General features: G+C 40.1%; 1 protein-coding gene across 10 annotated transcripts in view; it reads left to right on the top strand.

The window, feature by feature from the left end:
* Septin11 (septin 11) overlaps window positions 1-24113 on the top strand; it is a 98139-nt gene that overhangs the window by 20386 nt on the left and 53640 nt on the right. The window lies entirely within an intron of this gene.

Raw genomic sequence — 24113 nt, 5'->3', positions numbered from 1 at the left:
GAGACACTTAGCACCAATTAACTACCAAAGAAAGCTGGAATTGGAGGTGTGGCTCAAGTGGCAGAGTGCAAAGCCTTGAGCAAAAAAGCTCAGGGACAGGGCCCTGAGCTCAAGCCACAGTGGCACCAAAAAAAAAAAAAGGCTCTCCAGAAGTTTTATCCTACCCCTCCCCCCTGGTTAAAGGGGCTAATCACTGAATTCCTAATCGTAAGCTTCTGTAATAAGCAATGTTTTATTCTGTAAGTTTTCATTTCCATATTTTAAACACCATGAAGAAGCTGGTCAAGTGGAGTTTATTAGTAAATACTTCAGAAGTAATAGGACTTCTTATGTAGAGGAATTTAGTTGGCATATCATCCTTGGAGGACAAGGCATTTAACAATCTGCAACAATTTCCCCAGGAATTCTCAGTTATCAGTGTTTGCTTAGTAGCTGAGGGTCTGACTGCAGGGGGCTTTGGAGGGTTGAGAAGGGAACTCATGCAGTGACCTCAAGATTTTCATCTTCATTCCAGCAGTTTCTAGCTCAACCTCATTCTTTGTCAGCTCTGGGCTGTGCTCTCTTATCACCTGGAGGTAACATGTAATGTGACTTCTGCCTATTAATTATAATGTGCTGCAGGGACTAGGGAAGGTGGTTAATTCCTTGGATATCATGCTTGGGGCTTTCCCCTCACCTTGTTTTTCCTAATACTTGAAATTATGTGTATAGTAATGAGCCAATCCTGAAGATATTTTGTATGGAAATTAATAGGTGCTTTTCAGCATTTTAATTTCCATTGCTTAGTTACCTTCCAGAGAACTGGCAATATGCTTGGTGAAAGTTCTAGAAATAGTGTGATAAGAGGCTATTCATACAGGTCTCTACCTTCTGGACCAGAAGATGAAGGGCTCCTGAGAAGAATAAGGATCCACATTTTAAAAGTTCATGTGTAATAAATATCTCTGTGTTTCTTGGGTAAACATACTTAGATGTATAACAGAGTTGAAGTTGAGTTGATGGAGGAGAAGAATAGTTTAACTATTGCTACAGATTATCTTAAGCTTGGGAAGACAGCTAGGTGCTTTATAATTTCTTAGTTGACGTTGTAACAAGACCCATGTGTTACCATGGTTGGTGCCTGCATCTTCCTTACTCTGTAGTATTTTAAAATACATGCCCTTTATGATATGGAGCTGCAGATTACTTTTCTAAAGTAATTTATGGCAATGATTACTGCCTCCATACAAGGTCCACATGTTCTACCCGCTCTAAGTGGTTATGGTGCCTATTGCCACTACTTAGTGTAGCTGGACTTCTTTTATATGGGCACTTATATTTATTAAATGTAAATAAATATATTTATTTATTTGTGCATTCCTATTCACATCGCCTTTATTATTTTCTTTTCCTTTTGTTGTGCTGTTTATTTTGACCACTTTATTGAATGTGCCATTATTTCTCTTTGGTTTGTACTTTTGGTGTCTTTTAGAAATCAGTTTTTCACAGAGGTTTATTTAGTTACACTTAACTAATTATTCATTGTTTGCTTAGTGGTTTAGAATTGGCATGGTTAATTTATCTGTGAGATGTCCTGAGCTAATAAATTTGAAACAACTAAAAGAAATGACAGACAGGGAAGGGCCTAAAACCCAGGCCAGGAAAAGGAAGAGACTCAGAAATTCAGCCTTGCCAGGTGCGGTAGCTCACAGCTGTAATCCTAGCTACTCAGAAGGCTGAGATCTGAGGATCAAGGTTCAAAGCCATCCCAGGCACAAAAGGACCTGAGACTCTTTTATCTCCAATTAACCTCTAGAAAATGGGAAGTGGGGCTTGGCTCAAGGGTAGGGCAGTAACCTTAAGCTGAAGAGCTCAGGGACAGCGCCCAGGCTGAGTTCAAGCCCCATGACCCACAAAGGAAAGAAAGAAAAAATAAAAAGAATCCAGCCTTTTGAGAAAAGGCAGGCATTCACGTACTGTGATTTGAATGGACTTTTACAGAGAAAAGGAACACTTGTAGTTAGCCATTGAAGAAAAGCAAAGGAGTCCTTAAATTAGCTGTAGGATCTTGAAGATCACTGAAGTTCGTGTGTGTGTGTGTGTGTGTGTGTGTGTGTGTGTGTGTGTGTGTGTGTGTGTGTTCCTGCATGCTAGTCCTGCTGGTTGAACTCAAGGCCTGGGCACCGCCCCTGAGCTTTTTTTCTAAAGGCTAGTACTCGGTCACTTGAGCCACAGCTCCACTTTTGCCTTTTTTGGTAGTTGGAGATCAGTCTCCTGGACTTTCCTGCCTGGCTGTCTTCTAATCAGGATTCTCTTATCTCAGCCTCCTGAGTAAGATTGTAGGTGTGGTAAGGATTGTGGTGCCTGGTAAGGGATCCCATTTTAATAATTCTCTCAGTTGCTTTATTTCTGGTTGATAAGTCAAAGTAAAGTTTTCTTACCAATAAAAAATAAACAATCCAGGCTATTCTGTAGCAAGCACCACATCTAAACACTTCAAGTGAATTATGTAGCTGACATGCTTAGGAGTAGATGCCATTATTTATTTTGCCATTTTACAAGTGAGAAAGGTTCAAAAAGTCTGAACAACTTGTCCAGAGTCCATAGCTGTCAAGTGCTAGGGTTTGAATTCGTTTTTTTTCCTGATATTAGAGCTGCCAAATTTGTTACACATTAAAAAATATATAGTCATGCTTTAGTCCCCTTAGGAAAGATGTGGCATCAAAATATGCTTGATTTCCTTTATAAAATAGTTAAGTATATACAACACACACACACACACACAATTATATATATATATATATTCTTTTTTCATATATTTTTTATTGTAATTAATAGAAGGGTTACATGATATTTGCCAGATAGATGGTGCATTAATTCCCATACATTGATACCCTTTCACATGTCTTGGTACCCATTTCCCTCCCCCCCATGCCCACCCCTAATTCTTATACTTATATTTAAATCATGTCTAGATTATATCACCTATAGAATGTAAATACTGTATAGTCATACTGTATGTTCTGGGAATGTCATGTACAAAAAGTCTGGATGCATGCACACACACACACACCTTTTTTTTTGGTGCCAGTTCTGGGGTGTGAACTCAGGGTCCCATGCTTTTATTTTTTATACTTGGCTTGTTTGCTTGGCTCACACTACCATGCCACTTTTCAGGATTTGTGCTGTCTATTTTAGAGATAGAATCTCATGGAATTTTCTGCCTGTGTTGGCCTTGAGGTCACGATTCTCTGGATCTCAACTTCCTGAACGGGCTATGTAAGCCACCCACACAGCTTATATAGAAATTTTTTTGAAGTGAATCACTGTTAATGTTGACATGGATTAAAATCTAGGCTTTGCTCTGCTATCTTGGGCAAATTTCATCTGCCTGACTTAGTTTCCATATCTGTTTAAAAAAAGGAGAGTAATAACTGTCTTACAGGTTGTGAGAATTCAAGTTAACGGATATAACATCCTAGATCAGTGCCTGGCAGATAAATAGGACTTTCTGTTTTATATAGATTCAGAGTAATAAGCCACCAAGTCCACCATATTGTTATTCTAATTTCTGATCCTTTTGTGAATTGATAGCACTTTCACTTCCCTGCTACCCCTCAAAACATTTTTGTGAAGTAGGGTCCATTTTCCCAGAAAACCTTTCTTCTGGCTCTGGTCTGTCTGATCTCAGCAATCTCAACCTCTCAGGTATTGTCTCCTCCTGATAGCTTAAAGGTTGGGTGCTATGCGCCTGGTGCTGTGTTCCTAAATTCTGCTTCTAGCAGCTGAGATCTTGATGTACACATCCTGGATGTCCTGTGTTGACTTTCCCTATTTCCTCTTCCTGTTGTTCTCCTTCTTCTCAATATTACTGTTGAGCTGTGACCCTTGATGATTGTGTAAAGGTCAGTTGCTTGTGGAGCACTGAACACTCAGCATTAGTCCCAGCCCCTGGGGCTATGGAGGCAGGCTGTGTTGCTAGGGGTTTCATAGTTGTAGTTCACACAATTCTTTTATTTTACAGAGGTGGAAGGCAAGACCCAGGAGAATAGATGACCTGCCTAAGACGCACAGATCCAAAACTATAGCCAGATCCCTTAACTTTTTCTTATACTGCAAATCCAAGGACAGCAAAGCTAAGGCTTCTAGATTGTCCTTTACAGCATTTCCCCTAGTTTCCTGGTTCCCAGTGGAGACCAGCCACTGTCATTGGTCATGTATTAGGACTCTGATTATTATCTTATTTATTGTGAAATGAATGTGACAGCTTTGGAGGAATGGCTGCATATAGGCACAATCAAGTTTCTCTCAAATTCTCAGTGTAGTTGAGTATTAATGATGAGCCACTTGGCTTAAAAAAGAGTGAGACTTAGCAAAAGACTGATGTAAACACAGCGTAGTGACTATTGGTGCTGTGTGTGTGTGTGTGTGTGTGTGTGTGTGTGTGTGTGTTTGCACCTCCAGCTCAGGCACTGAGGAACCTAATGATTCACCAACAACACAAAACACCCAGAATGGAGATACTTAAGAGTTTATTATGATAGTGTCAGTTTGTAACATTTTCCTTAGTTGTTCTACTTTGTACTGAAAGTACTTCTTTCCTTAGGCATTTCATTGCAACTGTACTCTACTTATTAAATGTAATAGCAGCAGTTCTAAACACTACATAACTAACATTGTTGTTATGAAAAATAACTTTCAAAGGGGAAACTGAGTGAAAGGAGCTGTATCATGTTACATTTTTGCAAATCTTTTTACTGTCTGACTTAATGGAAGACAGCTGGGTCTCTGGGCCTGCTTTCCATTGGCGAGGATGTGTATTGTCTTGGCTGAAGTCCATGAAGATGAAGCCTCACATGACAATGTGGTTGGAACTTGGACACCCCTCAAAGTTTCCCCAGGGATCTTCTGCCCACATTTGGAGAACTCCCAAAACTTAGCTCTTCTAGCTTCTGTTTCCAATCAGTCCCCTCTATGATGGGGTCCTGGCATTTCCTCCTATGTGACTTAGAGAAGGAAGTGGGCTGTTGTGCTATTTTGAAGTTAAAGACTTCTAGTGTGCAAAGGTAACACTTTAAAGAAAACAAAAACCACTATGTAACTGAATTCAGGGTAGTGTTTTTCTCTGATTAGGTCCATGAAGAAGGATGGCATTTATGTAGGATAAAATTGAGGTTTTAAAGCTTTCAGTAGTGTTGTGATTTTGGGGTTGGGTATTCTGTATGTAGGTGCTTATTCTTTGTTCTTTACATGGTAAAGAGATGTTCTAAAAACTTTTAAATAAAACTAGGCATTGGTGGTTCACATTATAATCTTGGCTAAGAAAGCTGAAATGTGAGGATTGCAGTTTGAAGCACGTATGAGCTTCCTTCCTGTAAGACTCTTATCTTCGATGAACAGCCTGTCCCCCCCAAAAGAGTTGGAAGTGGAAGTGTGACTCAAGTGGTAGAGCACTAGCTTTGAGCAAAAAAGCTAAGTTTCTAGGCCCAATATGGGCACGCACGCACAAGTGCGCGCGCACACACACACACACACAAGTGCGCGCGCACACACACACACACATTTGCACATATATACAAGCTATAAATCTGAGTGGTATATTTGTCATATTTAAAGTAAACTTCAGATTTTAGTACTTGGAGAAATAATGAATATGTTCTTTGCTTTTTAAAAAATGCCCATTTTGATGCATGTGTTACACAGTCACTTACAGTGATTTTTTTTAAACTTCTGATACATGTGTTATAATAAGGTCTGAGGCTTGAGACTCAAGTTCAAACCTGGGCCTAGAATCACGAGTTCTCTTGGGTCTTAATGTCTGATGTGAGTGGATTCTTATTGCTCTGTTTTCTATGTCACATTGATCTTGGCTGGTTGTTTTGCTTTTTGAAAGGTTATAGGCTAGTTTAAAATTTTTTCCCTTGTTTTTATTTCAAGGCCATACTAAAATTGCACTGCTTGGAAAGAGTACTGTTTACTTGGATCCATCCTGCGGTCTTGTTTTCTCATTTGGCTTCAGTATTTTGTCCTTTTGTTTTGGTGACTGACAGTCACTGGCCACCTTTCATGGTTATCTCATAGCCAATGATAAAATTCCGTAACTTAAGACCTACATAACATGATGACGATGATGATGATGATGATGATGATGATGACGATGATGATGACGATGATGATGATGATGATGATAATTTTAAACTCAGGACCTTTGCTTGCTAGGCAGATGATTTACCCTCCCCACCCAAAGACCTAGAGATTATTTACCCTTAATAACTCTTCTATTCACTTACGCGCACGTGTGTGTGTTTGTGTGTGTGTGTGTGTGTACTTATTTGTTTTAAGATAAATCTTCAAGCTACACAATACAATATGGAATGAGAAAGAGAGGAGTACAATTCTCTAAAGAATATATGTATATGGTAGGAGAGAAATTTAGATTCCAGGAAAAGGCTGAAGAAAAAATTACTGTTTTTTCAAACTAGAGTTTTTATTTTAGTTATTTATTTTTGCTAGTCTTGGGGTTTAACTCAGGCCTGGGCATTTTCCCTGAGCTTCACCACTACTTCCATCTTTTTTTGTGTGTTTGGTACTGAGGAGTGGAACTCAGGGCTTCATGCATGTTAGGCAAATATTCTACCAATAATAGTGCCACCCTCCCAGACCTACTATTATCATAGTTGGAATGTGGTATTAAATCATATGTGATTTAAAATTTATGCAAATTTTGACTTTTGAATGTTACATTTGCAGAAATATTTCCTAACAGGATTCCTGAATACTCCTGCCCCCCGCCCCCCGCCCCAGGAATTGAACCCAGGTTTTCATGCATACTAGGCAGGCACTCTACTGCTAGGCCAAACTCCTGGCCCCCTGAATATTTTTGTTTGTTTGTTTTCATATTCATGAGCAACTATTTGTAATTATGGACTGCTGCAATGCCTGGTCATTTTGTTTGTGCCGCAATGATTGTCTTTTAAATATTTGTTCCAGATCTCAAACTGCAGAGAAGTTCATGTTAAGGAATGTGAGTGTAATTAAAATGCCATTGGAAATGGAAATCTTACTATATGTTATTTATTAAGTAAAACAGTGTAGGTGTAATTGTGTTAATACAGCTCAGAACAGGCTATATGATCATAAATGTTCATATCATGAGGATAAAAATATTGCTAACTTTTAATGGCTACTTTAAAAAAAAATAAAGTCTTCAGTAAACTCAGAGATTTTTTTTTTCTTTAGTTCAGTTTTAAAATACTAGAAAAGTCCAGGCTCATGCCTGTAACTCAGAAGGCTGAGATCAGAGAACGGCAGTTTGGAACCAGCCTTGGCAGGAAAGTCTGTGAGACTTGCATTTCCAATAAACTTCCAAAAAGCTGAACGTGGAGATGGGGCTCAAGTGGTAGAGTGCTAGCCTTGTGTAAAAACCAAACCAAACCAAAAAACAACTCAGGGGCAGTGCCTGGACCTTGAATTTAAGCTCCAGGATGGACCTCTCTCCTCCCCCATCCCAGAAAAATACCACAAAAACAAAACAAAACAAAAGAGCTGAGTAATGAGCATTTTTGCCATTTCCTCCAGACAAGATGAGAGAATAAATCTCCATGGGGGTATCTTCTCATTTCATAAGGTGCATCTTTTAGGATAATTAAGTTTCTTGTATATCATGGTACATGTATGGAGAATATGTCTTCTCCAGCCTTTGCTACCCAGAGGTCTGGTTGTCCCACAAACACATGAGTGTTTGCCTGTCAGTGCTCCCAAGAAGCAGGAGAGGAATTTCTGTTAGGCATGTGGTTTTAATCAGGAAGGCTAACTGCATCCTGTCTGTCTTTTATTTTCTTTGCCTCCACTGCACATACTTTTTTTTCTCTGCTCATGGTTCTTGCAGCTTTGTTAGAGAAAAGTAAGAAAGGAACCTTGTTCATCCCGCCCCCTAGATGAGTGAGAAAGTATCAGTAAGTGATTGCTGTGCACTGTTTCTCTTTGACCTATGATCTTTAGGTCAGATTTTCTGCTTGTTTTCTGTGAAAAATACAAGACACGGATTCCAGTGGTTGTGGGGGATTGTCTCTTTTCTTCCTTCCTTCCTGCTATGGCATTTCTAATAAATATGCTTCCATATGGTGGCATAGGGCTTGTGTGCCATGACGTACCTTCTGTTGCTAATCTCAGAAGGGTTTTGGCTTTTCTGTGGTGACACTCATGCATCACTCTGCCACAAGTAGCTTTTCTAGGTTCCCAGGCCTTACTTGTAAGTGGCCAGGGCCTCAGAACAATCTACTTGTCTCTGAATCATCTCCCTACCACTTAGGTGCTGTGACATTCCCTGAGCAGCTTAGTTTTCCCAGACTTAAATTCCCTCTCCTGTACAATGGGCATAGAATAATATATACAGCTATGTGCATACCATGTAGATAGTTGTAAGAAATAAATAAGACCTGTACAGTATACAGTGCCTGGGTTGGTACTTAGCACATAGATGTAAATTGAGAGGTTTACAGTGTTAATTTTAATTGTAGCAGAATAATTACCTCCTGAGACCAAGCACCCTACAAAGCAGGAGCTCTACATTGTTTAGCCTCTTGATTTTGAGAAGGAGCATACAGTACCAGGGTTTAAGTTTTCAGGACCTTGTGCTTGCTTGTTAGGCAAGCACTTACCGCTTGAGCCATTTTGTCTTTTTGCTTTGCTTTGTTTGTTTCTGATAGGGTCTAACGTTTTCGCCCAGGCTGGCTTTGGAATAGGATTCTTCTACTTATACTTCCCCACAGCTGGATCACAAGGGTTTACTACCACAAGTAGATTGTGAGATGGGCTATGGCTAATACTTTGCCTGGGTTGGCTGCAGATGATGACTTTTTCCAGTCTCTTGCTCAGATACTTAAGACCACAGGTGTAAGCCACTGTGCAAGGCTTCCCCTTCTCCACGGCAGATTGGGGCTGAGTGTTGAGGTCATAGTTGCAGCGTTGACATCTTTGGCTCTCCATTTTCCCAGGGCCCTCTGTACTTCACCTCTTTTATCAAACATACCCACTTGGCATGTCTGCCCAAATTGAAGGCTTCTGTGAATTCTCTGTCATACCCTCCCATGTAGTGGCTTTACTTGTAATTGCCAAAGGCAAGTTACAGTCTATAGCAGCTTGGGCTCTGTAAACATTCATCCCAAACATATAGCCCCAGCTATGTATGACATTGTAGAGAGTCAAGTTCAAAGTGAGATGACTGAGATAGAGTTTTTACCCTCCAGAAGCATTCTTCTAGGGCCCTGACATGTGAAAATCAACAGCATACCATGAGGCATGACACATGAATGACCTAAATGCAGTGGACATTTGTAAACTAGAATGCACAGGGCTTTAATTCAAGGGTCAGAGAAGGCTCATGAAGAAGGTGGCATTTGCCTGCAATTTCAAGTATGGGTATGTAGAATTTGACATGTTGGATTGTGTGAAGGTGGGTGTTTTGCAAAGCTTCAGTTGTCCAGTTTAAAGTGTAGGTGGTAGAATTGGAATCTGGCAAAACTGGTTTTGAACTCTGCTGTTTAATTGAGCTTTGGTTTCTTCATCTGTAAAATGGAGCCAAGAATATCTACTTTGCAGGTTTATAAGGATTAAGTGGGAAGGTTTCTCTTAAAGGGCCAGCTATGGTACTTGGCAAGTACCCATTAAACGCTTTTTATTCTAATGGTTGTAGTGGTAGAAGGAGGAATATGATGAGAAATTTGGCAGCCTTGCAATGGCACAATAGCCCAGTGAGCCCATGCTCATCATACCGATGTGAGATAATTGTCTTTAGTTGCTTGATTAAAGGATATGTTACCCCACCCCACACTTCAGTTCTCTTGAGTTTAATGTGATAAATTAATTCTTTCCCCCCTCTTCTCTGAATATCCAGCATCTATTCATTCTTTAGGTAACTTTAAAATGATGCTACTTTGCTCTACTTTTCTATCCTGATAACACAATATTAAGTGAAGTATGAGGCACATATATTAGGGCTCAGTTTTTCATGAGAACTGAAGTATTACCAATTGTTTTTTCATCAATATGTCTGGATTTACAGTTTCTTTTTCCATCAGGTGTTGATGCATGTGGTTGTGGCATTCACATGTCTCTGAGTTACTAATACTAAGTTACTAAGGACTGGGTGGGAAGTTGGACTGAAAAGAGATCCTAGGGGATATGGCATTGCATCCGTGGTTGCAGCTGCCACACTGAACTAAGCCCACTCCTGGTAATAACTAACCAGTTATATACATTTGGGGGATTTGTGGCAAAAGGGGTTTAACTATGTAGTCATGATTACAATAAGATATATGATCTGACTTTTTCTGTGTGAAGGGGAGGATTTGAGGCTTGGATTTTCTCAAATTTAGATAGCCTGAGTACTGCTTATTTTTGCCAGGGCTAATTATCACTTATTTTTCTTTGCCTGCCTTTCATTTTTTCCCCCTCCTTGAATAGTAATTATTCTAATGAACCATTTGCCTTGGGAAGAATTTAATGGCAACCACTTGGATCAGTGCCTAAGCTGTTGGCTAATTCTGGTCTTTCTTTCACCCTAGGTCTCATTTATACTTTCTGGCTTTCTTCTTTTTATAGAATGTATTAATTTCAACAAGTATCGCCTGCCAAGCTATAATCTTTCAAGTTTTTATTTCAGCTTAATGCTTTCCTGAAATCATGCTATCAGAGACTGTGAGAAACACATTTACATTTCTTCTTGCCCCTAATCTAAAGGTGGAATTAGACTAGAAGTCAGAATTTGGTAGTCACAGAATCTGGACTACTAGTTATTTTGTGGGAACAATGTGGCTGGAAAAAGAACTTCTGCTGTTATACATACTTAAGCATCTGTTGTTGAGAGCTGATGGGATTTTTTTTGGGGGGGGGGCTAGTCCTGGGGCTCTAGCTCAGGGCTGCTATCCCCAAGCTTTATGTGCTCAAGGTTAGTGCTCTGTCAGTTGAACAGCTCTACTTGTGTTTTTTGGTGGCTAATTCAAGTTAGGATTTTCCCGTTCATGTTGCCTTTGAACTTCAGTCCTCAGATCTCAACACTATGGGATTTTTTTTTTTAATGGAAAGTTTTCCTAGTGTACTGCTTGAGCCCCTACTTGATTATTCAGACATATTAGCCAGACAATACTGACAATGAAAAGGCCTCTTTAAGAGACATTTTCGATGGACAATAGAGAGGGTGGGGGAGACTGTGGGAACATTCTTGTGAGCTACAGGCCTGTGAAAAGGTTTGTTTTAGATTAGCTGATCAAGACTAGAAAGCCCACATCTAAAATCACCCATCAATAGGACACTTAGAAAAGAAGAGAATTGTAAGGCGACCTCAAAGATCTGCTCTCCTAACTAGTCATCAGTGTGTATGAGAAAAGCTGAACCCATACCTTTCTTTTTTTTAATTAAAGAATTTATTAACATTGATTTTTACATCATATTTCAAATGAGATGTTTAATAAACAAGTGTTCAAGAAGGAATCTCTATATACAATCACTGGCAAAATTAGGCTAAGGGATTGTTTTTCATAGATACATATTAATTTATGAAATAAAACATTATGTCTATGGAGGCATAGGTTTTTGTATCTATATAGTTATGTTTGTATTTCCAATACCTGTCCATAGCATTGGGTATGCAAATATTGAGTCCTCGCTCTTGTACTGTTTCGATTTAATAGCCACATATTAAGGATACCATGCGCCTTTTGTTCCATACCTAACTTCCTTTAAGGGCCAGATGTATGCCTCTACCATTTGCAGTCCACCTCTTAGACAGAGATTTATCTCCTCCTCCTCCTCCTCCTCCTCCTCCTCCTCCTCCTCCTCCTCCTCCTCCTCCTCCTTCTCCTCCTTCTCCTCCTCTTCCTCTTCCTCCTCTTCCTTCTTCTCCTCCTCTTCTCTTCCTTCTCCTTCTCCTTCTCCTTCTCCTTCTTCTTCTCCTTCTCCTTCTCCTTCTTCTGTAGAATTAATTGGTCCTATTCTTATTTTCTAATTCTTTTATTGAGAACAGAGCAAGGAAGAATTAAGAAAGCCTGAGCTTGATTAGTTAGAAAATGGCAGGAATTGTAGTGTAACTAGTGGAAATTAGACCTGTTATTTATTGTCTCTGCAAGATGGGCTTTTTTTTTTTAATGCTCTGAAGAAAGTTTGCATCAAATTGCTTACCGTTTGGATGGTTGCCCAGTCTAATAATCTGGGTAAAAACTTCAGCGAGAGGGTGATTCTATACTCAGGTTTCTTTGTTCTTCCTGTCTTGTGGGAAGAATGTTCATAAGTACATTGGTGACAGGAAACAGATGTGTCTGCTCAAATTGTTTCTAGACCACTCATACACTCAGCACTTGAATATGCAGCTACAGATTCTGGGCACGTAAATGTTTATTGTTGGTGTGTGTCTTTATAGTGCTTTGCCTCAAGAAATATTTCCGGTTAGGTGAAATATAAATCTGAAGTCATATCCTCTTGATTCTTTCTTGTTTTTAACTTTTCAGTTCACTGGTTTCTATGTCCTTCAGACTTCTTCCTTTTCCTGGTATCTTCCTCTGTCAACTCAACTTATTTCTGGCTTCCAATCTTTATTCCTTCTGCAACTAACTGTCCAATATATATTTCACTTCCTCATGGTACAGATCACATCTGATCTTCTTTGGGGAAGCCTTTGCATTTTGCTGCTGGCTCCTGTGAACCTTTTGCATGTAACCTTTGTATTAAATTTCATCATGAAGCATTTTGAAGGCATTTTTTGTTTTTACCTCTGTAATTTATCTTCCTTTAGGATCTTTGAATTCTTATCACATATGGAAATGTTTACAAAATGTGTGCATGTATGTCTGCATGTGTGTATGTGTGCATAGTGCCAGTACTGGGATTTGAATGTGCTTTTTAAGACTGATGCTCTGTTACTTGAGTCATACCCCCACTTTTGTTTTTTTGCTGGTTCACTGGAGATAAGAGTCACTCAGATTTGTCTGCTTCAAACCAGGAGTCTCGGATCTCAGCCTCTTGTGTAACTAGGGTTATAGGCCAGAGCCACTGACTTGCTGGGCAGGACTCTAGCCAGTCAGAATCCTTAATAGGTTCAGTGTCAAAGAGGGAGGAAGTGCCTTGGTAACTCTAGAGTGATCGAGTTTGCTGTGACATTACTAATTTCCGTTTTTCCTCCTCCCCCAGGTTTTTCAGCCTTGAGCTCTGGTTTGAGGTGGGGAAAACTGATGTTCATCATCATAACCTATATTAAATTTACACAGGAGAAATTTCCTTACACCTTCTGGCTGAATTCTAGGATGTCCCCAAGACCCTACCTTCCTGGAGTATGTACTTTTATGTCCCAGAATTTGGGACCAGCATAGGCTATCCACTCTTGAAAGCAGATTACATTAGGATTCATCACTGTTAGGAGACTATCCTGGGTGGTAATGACCAGATCAGAGGACCCCAGGGTGCAGTTTCTGATAAGGAAATTATAAATGTGAGAGGGATACAGGGTACATTTCCCTTGCTGGCTTTAGAGAGAGAGGTAGCCATGTAGCTGAGAGCTCTTGGTGCTTTTTTAGGAACTTAGCACAGTCAGTGAGGAGAGGGAGAACAGTTTGGCAGCTTCATGGACTTAGATTTGCCAGTAGCTCAATCAGTTTGCCTATGGATTTTGCTCTGGAGCCTCTGGATAGAACTCAGTCCAGGGTGGGGGGGGGGGTTGGTGGAGGGGAGGGTAATGGGGACCAAGACATGTGAAAGGGTATCAATATATGTGAATTAATGCACCTTCTATCTGGCAAATACCATGTAACCCTTTTATTAATTACAATAAAAAAATTAAAAAAAAAAAAAGAACTCAGCCTGATTAGCCCTTCACCTTAGCCTTAGGTTTTCCCTTGAGAATATAGTCTTACCATACCTAGCCTCCTGACCTGTGAAACAGAGCTGTTAACATGTGTGTCTTAAGCCACCAATCAATTTGTGATACTTTGTCACATAGTAATTGATGTGATCCTTCTCTTGTCTGTCTTGAGGGTATTATATCTGGAGCTGAGATTAAGACACAGTGAAGCTCTTAGAAAAGCTTAAGAGAGCCTGGGCCATAATTATCCAGTACTACATACAGAACAAAGTTAACTGTTAATTTGTACATGTGTTTCCTAAGAGCACATTTACTATGGCTTTGGTTAATTTGGATATAGCCCCTCAATTTTCAGTGGCTGGAAGTCTTGCATGTGAACTCAGGTGCTATAGGTCAGCAGCTGGTTTAGGAGCTGAACATGCTTTGAATGTAGAGAAAAGTAGCCAGGTTGTGACTGAAAGACAGTTTTGGTACTTTTGTTCATGATTTCTTTAGAACTTGCAGGAGTTGTTTGTCTTTGAAAGCCAATTATTATGTGGCCATTTCTGTAACCCCCCCCCAAAAAAACCCACCAACCCCTCAACCCCCAAACCCACCCCTGTAGCCATTTTAGAAAGGGACAGAAATAAATACACGGTACCTTTCAGAAAGGAAGTGGCTAATTTATATCCGGTGATAGAAATGGTAGCACAAGGAAGGAAGTGTCCCGTCTATATTTTATTTTTTACTGATTAATATAGTTCATGAATAGAAATATGTGAATTAAGTCACATTAGTTCTCAAGTAGGAAGCACTGAAGATTAAATGCATTTCTGAGAGATAGAACAACACATACAAAGGTGAGGGGGAAAAATTTCAGTTGGTTTTTCTTTTAACTCCCTCTGATCTATTCATGTCTATTTAGATAAAGCTTGTCTGAAAAACACAGCCTTGGTAAAGGCTGGACAGGAAGGATAGACATGACCCAATGGCCAGACTTGGTGGTGTCTACCTATAATCTCAGCACTCAGGAAACTAAGACAGGAAGATGGTGAATTCCAGGCCAGTTTGGAGTTTCATCTTGAGACTAAAGGGCCCAGATGAAAACAATGTGCTTTTCTGCTCCACAGGAGACTGCAATATCTTAAATGGAATTGAGTTGGGATCCCACTGAAAAGCTGTAGGTTGGAGGTTGAAATGATTTATTGTCCCCCATGTTTTAGTCATCAGCTTTCCTAAGTGACAGACTGTGGGCCTGGGGCTTCTCTTCATCTCTATGAGGGAGGGTGTGGAAACAGCTGCAAAATCTGCCTTTAAAATACGTCTGGCAAATTCATCAGATTGTTTCCCTCCCATCCTGTCTTCCTCTAAGTACTGTGAAATTTGTGAACAGCCCTGGAATGCACACGTGGTCTTTGTCATTCCCAAGCATGAGAATTTCTGCTGGTCAGCACTTTGTAGATCTGTGAGGCTCTTACAAGCATTAGTCACTCAGCCTCCAATAGAAAGACCGTGGTCTTTTCTTAGAACCAAGAAAATGTCTTTTTGTTGCTGTTAATTCTTGGCATCCAGTTGGATCAAGCCTCTTGAGTTTAAACAGTCTTTTTGAAAAATGTTCCGTCCATAGGAAAAATATGTTCCTACTTCATTCAAGTTTTGGATTGTCATAATAGATGGATATTTTATAAGGGACTCTTTCCTCTGTCCCAGATCCAGGGTTACAAGGAGCGGCGAGGGCTCAGTTCAGTTTCAGTAGTATTTTTCCTAATTGGTCTATGAGAAATGTCACTTGTCATGCAATGACAATGAAATTGAAGGCCCAGTCAGACCAGCCAGATACCTGAGTTTCACAGACTGATGTTGCATGAAGGTGCCTGGCTCTGGATGAAGGAAGCCCAGGAGCCAGGAGAGCACTACTCTGTGGGTCATGATTAGGGCACTGGGCAAGAATGAGATCATCCAAAGAAATGGTATAAAAATGAGCTGTGGATAGAGAATTGTGTTCATTGATCTTGCAACAGGTCTGTGAGATAGTTACGGTTCACAAAACTGAGTTAAATGACTTTTAGGTCATACTACTAGTCAAGTGCTCCCTAGTCAAGCAGTACAGCCTTTGGGCTGGCTCTTGTCACTTTCAATATGATGGTATTAGGAAAATTAAATACTCCTATTTATCATGTCACTCATCTTTTAGGTGCAATAAAAATGGTAGACTTACTTCAAATAGGTATTTTTAAGCAAATTACTATTAACATCCTCTGAACATGAAAACCTTATTTTTTGCTATTAAAGTAGAAGGGATGTTTTTTTTCTTCCATAGTAATTCAAATGTGTGGAAGCGTAGTTAGAAAAGTAAAATTTCTCCACCATCCTGCTATATCCAAAGAAAACCTCTACACTTTTTTTTTTTTTGCAAGAATCTTCTTTTTTACTAGAAGCTTTTGGAGAAACTTTGAAATGGCACTTGAAATTGGGACAGTGATCCAGTGGTAATCGGGTGATCTACTTGGCTTTATGACCTGAGGACTGACCTGTGAACACAACTTCTCTCCATCCCAGCTTCTGGCTGGAATGTACTGAGAAGTTATTCTCTCTTCACATTAACATAGTTTTCTGTTCTCTCCTTTCTGTTCTGCTGGAGTGAGACAATTTCTTGGCTCAAATCTAGAGATTTCGTGGTATAGATGACAAGCAGAGTAGCAAATGTTTAAATCATCTGTTAGGAATGTGACCCTCATTGAGATGCTTTAGACATTTTATATTATGAAAGTTAACCCAGTGGTACTAGCCAGTCTTGAAAATCTTTCCATGCAGTTCTGCTTGTGGTTTGGGTCCATGCTTTGCATTCCAATGTTTTCCATTTTGCATGGGTGCTAAGGGCGTTCCCCGTTTTTTCACCAAGCTTCAGTTTTTTAGAAGAAAATGTGAAACTCATTCAGTATTCCTTCGATTGCATTAGATTAACAATATTTGTAGATATGGTCCATTAGGGCATTTGGGTAAAATTTTCTTCTTGGTGTTTGTCTCCAAATACCAAAAGTTCGCCTGTGGTTAGGTAAGAGTGCCATATGAGAATCAGCATGCATTTCTCCTTGCTGCTCTGGGCTCAGTGGCATATGTACCATGGGAACAGGTCTTCAAAGTAATTGCTAAGATGAAGAAGGGCTAGGCACTTCTTGTGAATGTCTTTATGGGAGCAAATGGAGAAGAGAGTGGTCTGCATCTCTTGTCTTTTTGTCTGTTTCCTCATCCTTCCATCTCACCTACATTTACAGTTGGAACTCTGTCCCTTAGCACTTGACTTTTAATCTTTTTTTTTTTTCTTTTGTGCCAGTCCTGGGGCTTGAACTCAGGGCCTGGGCACTGTCCTTGGGCTTTTCAAGGCTAGAGTTCTGCTACTTGAGCCACAACACCACTTCCAGCCTTTTCTGTGTATGTGGTCCTAAGGAATTAAACCCAGGTCTTCGTGTAGGGTAGGCAAGCACTCTACCACTAGGCCAAACTTCTGGCCCAGCTCTTAATCATTTTTGCATCTGCCATCAAGCAGTACTGCTAGAAAGACAGTTTGTTTCATCTGAGTATGTAAATCCTTGCATTGACTATACATCAGGACTGTCTATTACACCTGTACCTGACAATGCCTGGACCACAAAATATCTGCATATCCCATAGACTGGTGAACTCCCGTGAACACTGAGTTATGACAGGAGTTACTAGGATACACAGTGCCCTGTGCTTCAGACAGTTTGTGGTGGTTCGATGAGTGCGAGGCGCACCATATGTTACTGCTCTTTTAGTTTAGAGATGCTGTTTTCTTACCATCAGATAAACAATTTATTCGTTTGTAGCTTTGCTAACACCTGCTAACACTAGACGAAGTAAGGTACATGAGTTAGGAATGCTTTGTTTTTTTACCAGCCTGTTCTTGCCAGAGTAGGTTGCACACATTGGTACTCAATAAATAGTTGCTGAATGAATGAAAACCTGAATAAAGACTTACTTTTCCTCTTGAGAATGTGACTAACTTACACAGAAGAGTTATTTTTCTTAGGTTTTGTTCTGAGGATACAAATGCACTTTTCAAAAATCTTGTGAAAGTCTAAGGATTCACCTGAAAGGGGGAAAAAATCAGGAGACAGTTTTAAAGAATGGGTACATAACTTACCCCTCAAGTGTTGGGAATCAGCTTCGGACTTCATGCATGTTATGCAGGTATTCTACCCACTGGGCTACCTACCACCTTAGCCCCATAAGCAAAACAGTAGCCACAGAAAACCTAATGCATAATTATTGTAATAAAACAAACAAAGGAAAAGTTCAGGTGAATTTTTCACCATGTATTGGCTTTCTGTAAGCAGAACAACAGATTTGAATATATGCATCTCTCATTTCTAATCTCAAGGAAAGTTAGAATTGGCAGTAGAACCAGATAATTTGCTTAGAGGATCATTTGGTTAAGTCGCCTTACTTGACAAATGAAGAGACTTACTTTACAGATGAAGTCCTGGATTGTTTTGGATCATTATAACTTATTATCTATGAGCTGTTATAAAATGTAATTGCCATATCCTTGTAAACAAAAATCTGTAATGAAATGCCTAAATTGTCTCAAATTAAAGTATATATTTTTAATTTAAAAGAGTTAAATTGTAATTCTGACTTAAAGGTTGAAAACTATGTCTTGCTTTGGAATCTAAGCATTATTTTTATTTTTGCAGTTCTGGAGCTTAAACTCAAGTTCTTGCTCTTGCCTGGTTTATGCTGTACCACTTGAGCCACACCTACAACTCTCAATTTGTTTTAATTAAACAATAAAACAACACCTTGTGCTCTCTTGCTTTGGATAGGAGAGACTGCCAGCCACCTCCTGTAACAAATATTAAAGCTCTTTAGTTTTAAAAGAAAAGCAATGGGAGGTCACTGAGTATTAGGAGTAGAATCCATCTTGGCACCTAAAGCTTATTAATTTCAAGAGTCTGGGCTGGATTAAAATAGAAGCAAAAGTGAAGACGGGGAATCCAGAATGGTTGGTTTTCAGCCTTGGAGGACATTGATACTGTTAAACTGCTGATTTTTCAAACAGGAATGTGATTCTGTAGTTTTTCATCCAGTTTGGTAAAAGAGTTTTCAGTTTGAAGGTGGATTTTCTTCATGTTCTCCACCACTTTTTTTTTTGTCTTGTTTTCTCAGTTCTTCCCTTTGTGATTTTTTTTTTTAACTTGTCCTGGGACTTGAACTAAGGGCCTAGGCACTGTCCCTAAACTTCTCGTTCAAGGCTAGCACTCCACCACTAGACCACAGCGCCATTTCTGAGGAGTCGAATGAGTCTAATGGATTTATTTTCCTGGGCTGGCTCCAAAACTCAGTTCCTCAGATCTTCCCCTCCTAAGTAGATAGGATTACAAGTATAAGCAACCAGGAACCAGTTTAGTATTTTTTTTGTTTTGTTTTGTTTTGTTTTGCCAGTCCTGTGCTTGAGCACAGGGCCTGAGCACTGTCCTTGGACTTTCTCAAGGCTAGAGCTCTACCACTTGAGCCTCAGCACCACTTCCGGCTTTTTTCTATGTATGTGGTACCGAGGAATCGAACCCGGGTCTTCATGCATGCTAGGCAAGCACTTTAACCACTAGGCCAAACTCCCGGCCCAGTTTAGTATTTTTGAATGAGCAAATAATCACGTCCATAAGGAGACATTCTAAAAAAGAGAAAAACAATTAAAAATCACATATCTAAGTTTAGTCATAACTCTTTCAAGAAGAAGCAGGCTATAGCAATCATCTAATAACAAATTCTTGCCAAATAGATTAGCATACAGAGTATTTTATCAATTAAACTCTTACTGACTTTGTGGCTTTATGTTGGCACTTTCGTTTTGGTTAGAACTAAGCCCTCTAATACAGGCTTCATGTGCCATAGCTGCACAAATCAAAGTCTGGTGTCAGCATCGCCAGTACCAGTGTAAATATCCTTGGATTTCTAATTCTGATGCCCAGTTTCCACTCTTTAGGATTGCCTAAGAATTACTTTTAGAGATTAGTTTCTCTTTCTCTTTTCACATTGGATTTTTGTAGTAGCCCAAAGCATTGCTTCTTGTCCCAGACTACCTGGCAATCTTAGATCACAGTTTGATAAGCAGTGACTAAGAACAGTTACTCTGGCCTCTGGATGCTGACTTCCTGCATTCACATTTCTGCCCTTCAGGCTGAGCAAGTTACTAAACTTCTTTACCTCTACTTTCTCATTTGCAAGTTGAGGTTGGGTAATAGTAACTGCCGAATACAATTGTTAAAGAGAGACAAGATAGTTTCTGTTTAAGTTAGCATTCTGGGATACTGGAAATGGTCAATAGTTCTTAGCTTTTCTGGCCATAGAATATCAAATAGTTTGAGCCACCTTTATTCAGTCAGGATTTTTTTCTATTGCAAGGAGAATGTTTACTGATTTCTTAATAGATAATTTGGAAAGTAAAAATGTCCATGTGAACTGGAAGGTTGGGGTATGTCGATATTGGATATAGGCCTTTCCAGTAAGAAAAAAATAGTGTGTCATTATTCTGAGATGGGAAGTGACCTGGATGGTTCTAGGCACAGGAAGTGATTCAGGTATCAGGTGTTCCCTCCAAAGAAGCAGGAGATTTCAAAACTAATGAGGACATGGGTTCTGGCCACAGAAGCCTTGAGGTGGTAGGTAGACCAGTGAATTTAAATTGAGAGCTGGGAGCACTGAGGAATGATTGGAGAGGATGTTGTGAACAAGGAAGGGAACATTCTGATGAATGTTAGAACATGAAGATACTGGAGTTGGTGGTGGCAGGAAGGTGATTTTAAGCCTAGGTAAGTATGCCATTAACAGAATAGAGAACACTAGAGAAGAATGAATCTGGCATAGAAAGATGTCAATATTAGCTTGCAGTATAAATAAGATAGCCCAGGAAATCTATGTTCATGGCAGGAATTAAAAAAAAATTGGAACTCAAAGAATTCAATATTGGTGGTCAAATTAGGGAGTCATTCCAGGTGTGTGATGAGAGTTAGTGATGTAAAGTATTCAGCTCTTTGAAGTGGGGCTTTAGACCTGAAAGAGACCCTGCATTCTTTGGGACAGTGACAGCTAAGGCGAGTCTCATAAAATGCTGGGTGTAGAAGTTCAGTTCAGTTGATGTGTGTGAGTCACTAGGTAAGTTGTTCAGAGCTGCCATCATGTCCTCCAGTGCCGCCTGGTCTTTTAGCCTCCTCATGCACCAGAGAAAACGTCCTGTTTCCTTTTTGTCCTCCACACACCGATGTACAGAGACTCCAGTGTATGTATGTATGGATGGACGCAGGCATACATACATATGGTACTGGGGCTTGAATTGAGAGCCTCCTGCCAGTGACTCTCTTTTACTCTTGTATAGAAAATTAGGTTCAAATTGTGAAATCTAAAAAGTATATTGTAAAACAAATAATTTATAAGACAGAGACTTCAAAGGCATAACTAAATTTCCCAAAATTTCAAGACCAAAATGCTTTATAACCCTTCATTTTATGTGTGGTTTTCAATGGGTATAAAAATACTCCATGGGATGTGGGTGGTTCTTCATGTTTTGGAAAATGGTGAGAATTTGAGATGCTGCTGAGCTTTGAATTCTGGGATGAGAGCTATAATTACTAACTGATTCTTTCCTAGGATTGGCTCATGGGTGGGTATCTGGTATCTAGAGACCCAATGATCCAGAATCCACAGAAATAACCTTGCCTGTTACCCCGGAAACGAAAGGAATTATGTGATAGGGAGGCAGTGTTAGTAGTGTGTGGTCCTCCTGTGCCTGGTCTCCTTGCCCACTGCTCTCTTAACTATTCAGATCTGTGATGCGGCATAAGTGAAGGTTGATGTGATAGTTTCTGCTAGCCTGAGACACCACAGCCACTGAGCTGATAGAAACCATTCTAAATATAACCCAGGGCTCACTTCAGATCCTCCTCCCCCCAAGCTTAGCAGATGTGGTAAACATCCTAAAAATACCTGTTGTCTGAGCCTTTGAAGTATCTGAAGAGGAAGGGGGCAGGTGTGAGGATCAGGGCCAGAAGAAGTTGGAGGTGTTCAGAGGCTTGTCCTCCCACCAGGATTGCTGCCCACTCTGCAGGTTCCTGAAGCTGCTCAGTTAGCTGCTCGCCGTGCTAGCCTGCTCAAGGAGAAGGGCCTGTTCTTGAGTCATAGTCACTGTTGGCAGGTTTCAAGCCAACTATTCATAGATTCACCATCTGTTGTCTGTCCCATTGACCTCAAACCTTCAGCTGCCACCATGGTATTTGGACAGCTGGGTTAGTTTTATGTCACATAAATGAGAATTTTTAAACTTGGTATAGACTTTAGACAATCAATTGCATACACATTCATTAAAGCGACTACATTTATTTATTTATTTATTTATTTATTTATTTATTTATTTATTTATTTATTTTCATCAGTCCTGGGCCTAAACTTAGGGCCTGGGCACTGTTCCTGAGCCTCTCTATGCTCAAGGCTAGTCCTACCACCTGAGCCACTGTGCCACTTCTGGCCTTTTTTTATGTATGTGGCACCAAGGAATCAAACGCAGGGCTTTATACATGTTAGATAAGCACTCTACCACTAGGCCATGCTCCTGGACCAGCCACTACATTTATTATGACCCCTCCCCTCCCCTCCTGCCTTCTTTGGCCAATTGTGGGACTTGAACTCAGGGTCTTGCATTCTTGCCTAGCTTTTTTGCACCAGGCTAGTGCTCTACCACTTAAGCTACACCTCCACTTGTGGCATTTTTCTGGTTAGATGAGGATAAGAATCTTAAGGATTTTCTGCCTGGGATGGCTTTGAACTATGATCCTCAGATCTCAGCCTTCTGAATACTGCAGGTATCAGCCAGTAGTGCCTGGCTTGGAGTCAGCTTTTTGTACCTATCATAGCCTTCAAAATTTGAAAATGGAGTCTCTTTCTTTGCTTATTAAATCATTCTTCTTAATTTTATAGTATAAAAATAAGATAATAAAAGGTCATCTTACAAAATTATTGATATAAGTGATCTTGTACAAAGTTTTTAGTTTTCATTTAAAAAAACAGATCCGTGAAACTTGTTTTCGTACCCCAAACTCCACTATTCTTAATTGCATTGAAATTAGTTGACCACACAGTCATAGCACCAGGAATCTTGTCTTCCTGGAGAAGGCTTTCAGTGTGTTTTCTGAAACTGCAAACCATCCATGGTATTGTCATAGGGGGAGCACAAGTGAGCTCTGTTTTCCTAGGAGAGAAAGTATTCAGGGAAGAATTCTCACTCCAATAAGATGCTTACAGTTGGTGTGAGCTCAAGCAGTCAGCACCATTGGATAAAATAGCAGAAAGCCCCAAGTATAATGTATGGCAACTACTTAAGACACGCCTCCGTGGCTGTTCTGAGAGGGTTCTGTCCATGCAGAGGCTATGCTAGGAGCTATGCAGATGAAGGCAAAGAAGCCTTACTATCTTCATGGTAAATGGATGAGATGGAGCCAGTTTATGTGCTGAGAAGGTTTAAATATGTTGCATTATGGTGGTGACAACATTGCATTAATTGTAAGGAGTATATATGCTGGACTGTGAGCTTCTCAAAGCTCTTTTATGTATCTGGAAGAGTGTTTGCTTGTTTATGTGTTTTTAAAAAAAGCAGGTTTTTCCTGAGTGATACAAACTATCAAAATGGTTGGAGTGTGTGTGTGTGTGTGTGTGTGTGTGTGTGTGTGTGTATGCACGTGCGCGTGTGCGCACGTGCGCGCACAAGCATCTATGGAGCAGTCATTTCTCAGAAGTGGAAATGGAAAACTGTGGGAGGGAGAGGTAAGTTTGTAGGAAGGACGTGACTAAGGAGGTACGGGCTCTCGAAAGTCTTGTTTCTTGCATATCCAGAGGAGAGGAAGAAGCCAGAACTACTAGCCAGTGCTGGTAGTGGCTTATGCCAGTCTGGGCAGGAAGGTCCTTGAGACTCTTTATTGCCAATTAGTGAGCAAAAGCTGGAAATGGAACTGTGGCTTAAATGATAAAGCACCAGCCTTGAGCAGTTAAGCTAAAGGACAACACACACATCCTGAAACTGACATGCACCCCCCCCCACACCAAAAAAAAGTAAAGTTGGGTTCTTAACACCTGTAATCCTAGCTACTCAGGAGGCTGAGATCTGAGGATCTCAGTTCAAAGCCATCCTGGGGACTAAAGAGCAAGAGACTCATATCTCCAATTAATCACTAGAAAACAGGAAGTGGGGCTGTGGCTCCAGGGGTAAGGTGGTATCCTTGAACTGAAGAGCTCAGTG

Source organism: Megascapheus bottae, chromosome 13 (genome assembly GCF_031878675.1).
Source record: "Megascapheus bottae isolate mThoBot1 chromosome 13, mThoBot2.hap1, whole genome shotgun sequence".
NCBI lineage: Eukaryota > Metazoa > Chordata > Mammalia > Rodentia > Geomyidae > Megascapheus > Megascapheus bottae.
This window is presented reverse-complemented; position numbering and strand designations above follow the sequence as displayed.